General features: G+C 44.6%; 1 protein-coding gene across 1 annotated transcript in view; it reads right to left on the bottom strand.

Annotated features, from left to right (window-relative positions):
- MINAR1 (membrane integral NOTCH2 associated receptor 1) overlaps positions 1-4,665 on the bottom strand; it is an 81,252-nt gene extending 76,587 nt beyond the window's left edge. Inside the window, exon 1 of the mRNA XM_069944340.1 lies at positions 4,619-4,665. The gene's annotated coding sequence lies outside the window, so the exon portion shown is untranslated. The remainder of the gene's footprint in view (positions 1-4,618) is intronic.
- Positions 4,666-5,853: the final 1,188 nt, after the last annotated feature.

Genomic DNA, 5,853 nt, shown 5'->3' with positions numbered 1-5,853 from the left:
ATACTCACTCTGGCTGTCACACTTCACAAATTCTATATATAATTGAATACTGGGTATAACAGATGAGGAGAATTTTCTTTTTAGAAGGGCACTAACCTATGTAAGCTGAAAAAGTCCACTTTTGGCCACTATGTAGGAATTGGCCAATCCAAGATGCAGCCAGCAATACCAAACATAAGAATTGCTGTCTATGGACAGGAAAATGCTAGTCTAAGCTTGTCCCTAAGCTTGCTAAACACCCCACTAACCACCTAACTAACTAAGCTAAATAGCAGCAAGCATAGTCAGATAACAGTCTATACAGCACAGTGAGTGAGCCGAGAATGGCGTTCAGAACACATGACACTGAGTTTTATATGAGGTGGTCATGTGATTTTAGCAGCCAATGAGACTATGTGTAAAGTGAAAAGGCTCAGTTGCCCCTAGCAACCAATCAGATTCCACCTTTTATTCCTCACAGACTCTTTGGAAAATAAAAGGGGGAATCTGATTGGTTGCTATGGGCAACTGAGCCAGTTTCACTTTACACCATGTTTGATAAATCTTCCCCAATGTGCATAAATGCTCTGCACTGATTGGTTGGCAGAAAGGCATTCGAATGCTAACTCAAATGAACAGTAAAATGTTCGAGAAGTTCGAGAAAATCGAGATGTTTGATTTGAACCCAACTTTTCTAGAACAGTTTGATCAACACTAATCATGTAGGACTAAGATATCAGCGCCCGAAGCCGTGCACGCGCCGCTGAGATGAGTCCGACACCCATAGAGAACGAAAGGAGCCGCACACGCCTTCAGGCGCTGATATCTTCGCCCCGGGACCGGCTCCAGGAACAGGACTCTTTGGAAAGGGTAAGTATCCGGGGGCTGCACCGGGGGGTTGGCCTGGCTCTGTGCCTGTGCCATGTGTAAAAAAAAAAAAAAAGTATTGTTATAAGTAAAAAGCCCCCTCCCCTAATAAAAGTTTGAATCACCTCCCTTTTCCCATGTTTTAGATAAAAGTAAATAAATAAACAAACATGTTTGCTATCGCCGCGTGGGTAATCGTCCGAACTATTAATCACATTCCTGATCTCGCACGGTAAACGGCGTAAGTGCAAAAAAATCCCAAAGTGCAAAATTGCGCATTTTTGGTCGCATCAAATCCAGAAAAAATTTAATAAAAAGCGATCAAAAAGTCATATATGCGCAATCAAGGTACCGATAGAAATTAAACATCACGGCGCAAAAAATGACACCTCACACAGCCCCATAGACCAAAGGATAAAAGCGCTATAAGCCTGGGAATAGAGTGATTTTAAGGAACGAATATTTGTTAACAATGGTTTGAATTTTTTACCACCATCAGATACAAGAAAAGTTATACATGTTATATATTGTTTTAATCGTAGCGACTTAAGGAACATGCATAACAGTTTTACCCCAGGGCGAATGGCGTAAAAACACAGTCCCCCCAAATTAAAAAAAATGCGTTTTTTTTGTTCAATTTCACCACACTTTGAATTTTTTTCTGGTTTCGCAGTGTACTTTATGCAAAAATTCAGCCTGTTATTGCAAAGTACAATTAGTGACGCAAAAAATAAGGGCTCATGTGGGTTTCTAGGTGGAAAAATGCAAGTGCTATGGCCTTTTAAACACAAGGAGGAAAAAACTGAAAACGCAAAAACGAAAATTGGCCCAGTGGTTAAAGAGTTAAAGTGTCACTGTCGTTAAAGGCAGGGCCGGCGTCAGCACGTGGCGTACTCGGGCAAGTGCCGGGGCCCACAGCCTCTCAAGGGGCCCCCCGGCACTTGCCCGAGCAATGAGCCACTGGATATAGCCAGCAATGGGGCCCGCCGCATCCCCCGTACTCACTGTCGTGCCGACAGTGAGTACGGGGGATGCGGCGGGCCGCGTTGCTGGCGACATCCGGGGGGTGTGGCGTTGCTGGGCGGATGCGACGTCCTCAATGACGTCCTGGGCTGGGCCTTCCTCCGCAGCGCTTCAGGACGTGATCCCCTCAGCAGGCGCAGAGCGATGACGTCATCGCGCCTGCTAGCGGATCCGTCCCTGCTAGCAGAAGGGAGAAGCCAGGAAGAAGAGGACCGTCCCTTGGATTAGGTGAGTATGATTTTTTGTTTTGTGTTAAGGCAGAGCAGGGGGCATCTACTATGGGGCAGGGGCCATCTACTATGGGACAGGGTAGGGGTCATCTACTATGGGACAGGGTAGGGGTCATCTACTATGGGACAGGGCAGGGGTCATCTACTATGGGACAGGGCAGGGGTCATTTACTATGGGACAGGGCAGGGGAAATCTACTATGGGACAGGGTAGGGGTCATCTACTATGGGACAGGGCAGGGGTCATTTACTATGGGACAGGGCAGGGGTCATCTACTATGGGACAGGGTAGGGGTCATTTACTATGGGGCAGAGCAGGGGGCATTACTATGGGGACAGAGGGCATTATTACTATATGGGGGCACAGCATGGGGACACAAACCTTCTTACTTTACTGCACATGACACCAAGCAGCGGAGTTACTAATGTATAGGAGCCTATGGGTGGGGAAAAGGGAAGGAAGTTGCTGGAAATGTGCGGAGCCTAAGATGTTTGTCTCACAGGTTCTGAAGAGAAGAATTGTAGCTGGAAGAAATCATCATGGTGGTCTGGGCCGGATGGCGAGGAAACAGAGAGCGATCGCATCAGATCAAAGAAGACGTCACCTGTGAGTTACCGAATTATGTTTGTTGTTTTTTTTGTTATTTTGTCAAACTTTATTTGGTAGGTGTGCCCCGAGGTGAAAAAGGTAATCAGCAGTGTAGTATATACTTTTTATCCTTCTGTATGAGTGTGTATATATCTCTCCATTCTGTGTAGGTATACAGCAGTGTATTATATACTTATTATCCTCCTACTGTATGAGTGTGTGTATATATGTGCTCGAGAGATAGATATATACACACTCAAACAGGAGGGGGGGTAATAAGTATATAACACAGCTGATCCACTACACAGAATCAAGAGCTAGAGACCCTCTAACAATGATGCCATATAATTTGCTATTCAAAGGGGCCCGCCGAGGCTCTCTCGACCAAGGGCCCACAAAAACCTGGAGCCGGCCCTGGTTAAAGGTTTTATTGCAGAAAAAGTACAGGTGATTTTAAGAAACTTTGTAATTGGGTTTATTAGCCAAAAAATGAATTTTTATCATGAAAAAGCAGTTTGAAGCTCTCCCCCTGTCTTTATGGTTTTCCTATGGAGAGAGAAAGTAAAAGCAGCATAACAGGACAACAGCTCCCCTGCTCAGCAATCCTTTGTTCTCGGCTCTTAGCTGCCAGCTAATCTCCCTCCTCCTTCCTCCCCCCTCCCCTCTTCATAGACCAGACACATCCGACTGATGAAGAAACAGTCGAGATTTTCTGATTCTGAGCAGTGGATGACAGAAAGGAGAGGAGGGGGGGACCTGGGAAAAGGCTTTTTACATGCAGATAATGGCATATTTGGCTAACAAACCCAATTACAAAGTTTCTTAAAATCGCCTGAACTATTGATTTCTGCAAAAAAAAAAAAATAAATTAACGACAGTGACTCTTTAACCCTTTGAGCACCAGGCCCTAAATGACCCAGTGGACCGCGCAAATTTTGATCTTAGTGTTTTCGTTTTTCCCTCCTCCCCTTCTAAGAGCTCTAGCACTTTCAGTTTTCTATCTACAAGCCATGTAAGGGCTTGTTTTTTACAGGAATAGTTGTACTATGTAATGACATCTTTCATTTTACCATAACATGTATGACGGAATCCCAAATATATTATTTATGAAGATATAAATTGGCGAAATCGTAAAAAAGAATGCAATATGGTAACGTTTGAGGGGTTCCTGTGTCTACGTAATGCACTATATGGTAAAAGCGACATGATACCATTATTCTATAGGTCAGCCCGAACACAACCATATGCAGGTTTACACAGATTCTCTAATGTTATATATTTTTAAATGAAATCCTTTTTTTGGCAATTAATTATAAATAAAATAGCCCTATTGTGACGCTTATAACAGTTTTATTTTTTCACCTATGAGGCTGTATGGGGCGTAATTTCTTCCGCCATGATCTCTAGTTTTTATTAATACCATATTTGTGAAGATCGGACGTTTTGATCACTTTTTATAATTTTTTTTTTTATATATAATGTAACATAAAATCGGTAATCCGCGCACTTTTTTCCCTCTTTTCGTGTACGCCCTTCACCGTTCACAATGACGCTTGTTATATTTTAATAGATTGGACAATTACGCACGCTACGGTATATTATATGTTTATTTGTTTATTTATTTTTATATGTTTTATTTATATAATGGGAAAGGGGGGGTGATTTCAACTTTTATTGGGGGAGGGGTTTTGGGGTAGTGTGTCAGTGTTTTTAACTTTTTTTTTTTTACACATTTGAAGTCCCTTTGGGGGACTTTTACATACACTAGTGTGATTTCTACACTGATCACTGCTATGCCATAGGCATAGCATTGATCAGTGTTATCGCCGATATGCTGATTGAGCCTGCCTGTGCAGCAGATCGCCGATCGGACCGCATGGAGGCAGGTAAATACCTCCGGCGGTCCGTTTTGACGATCGGGGTCACCATACCTGTACATCAGTAACTGTGTGATACATCAATAATCATGTGGATCAGGCAGGCCCGGGACAAGGAGTTTTGGTGCCCTAGGCAGAGAAGGCAAATTGCGCCCCCCCCCCCCCCCGAACCCAGCGTTATCAGAATCGGCGGTCAGTTTCCCTAAAGGCCCTATTCCAAGGAACGATTGTCGGGCCATATTCGGCTGATAATCGTCCTGTGGAATAGTAGGCAACGATCAGCCGTCATCGTTCATGTCGGCTGATCGTTGCGTCGTTTGTCTTTCAAGCATGTTGAAAAACAAACGACTGATTCTATCATTTTACTGCAACACATACTGTACATGCCTTCACCACTGCAGTGGGATCCGGTGCCTTGCTAAAAAACATTTTTATCACAGGTTGAGAGTGTCAGGGAGGTGGGTCTGTGACAATGTCTGTGCACGCCCTGCTCTATGGCTGCTGCATCTTCAGGTCGTCTCCACTCCTCCAGCTGTCACTTATTCTGGAGGACGTGGCAGCTTGAAGATACAGCAGTGGCCAGAGAGCAGGGCGTGCACAGACATCGTCACAGACCCACCTCCCTGGGATAAAAATGTTTTTTAGCAAGACAGGGGATCACACAGCAGCGGGGAAGGTTTGAGACAGCAACTGTATTGCTTCCCACTGTGCCAGTGCTCCCCCTGTGCCCCTATGTAGTAGACAAGCCCCCAAAGCACCCCATATAAATTGGTTTGCCAAATATGTGCCCCCATACAGTATAGGAGATCTTCTTTGTGCCTCCATTTAGGTAGGGTTTAGTAGTGGAGGTATTGTGGATAAGGGGTGTAGTAGTACAGGTATAGATGAGAGGTGTAGTAGTGGAGGTATTGTGGATAAGGGGTGTAGTAGTACAGGTATAGATGAGAAGTGTAGTAGTGGAGGTATAGTGGATAAGGGGTGTAGTAGTTCAGGTACAGATAAGGGGTGTGGTAGTTCAGGTATAGATAAGGGGTGTAGTAGTGGAGGTAGAGTGGATAAGGGGTGTAGTAGTTCAGGTATAGATAAGGGGTGTAGTAGTACCGGTATGGATGAGTGTTGTGTCAGTACATGCAGGGAGTTGCAGTGTTGTCACAGGCTGACAGCTAACCTGTGACAACACTACAACTCCTTGCATGCACTGACAGCCTATGACATCACTACAACTCCCAGCATGTACTGGCAACCTGTGGCAACACTACAAACCTGTGGCAACACTACAAATCCCAGCA

Source organism: Dendropsophus ebraccatus, chromosome 1 (genome assembly GCF_027789765.1).
Source record: "Dendropsophus ebraccatus isolate aDenEbr1 chromosome 1, aDenEbr1.pat, whole genome shotgun sequence".
NCBI classification, from domain to species: domain Eukaryota; kingdom Metazoa; phylum Chordata; class Amphibia; order Anura; family Hylidae; genus Dendropsophus; species Dendropsophus ebraccatus.
Note: the sequence above shows the minus strand (reverse complement) of the source record. Positions and strands in the feature narration are given on the sequence as shown.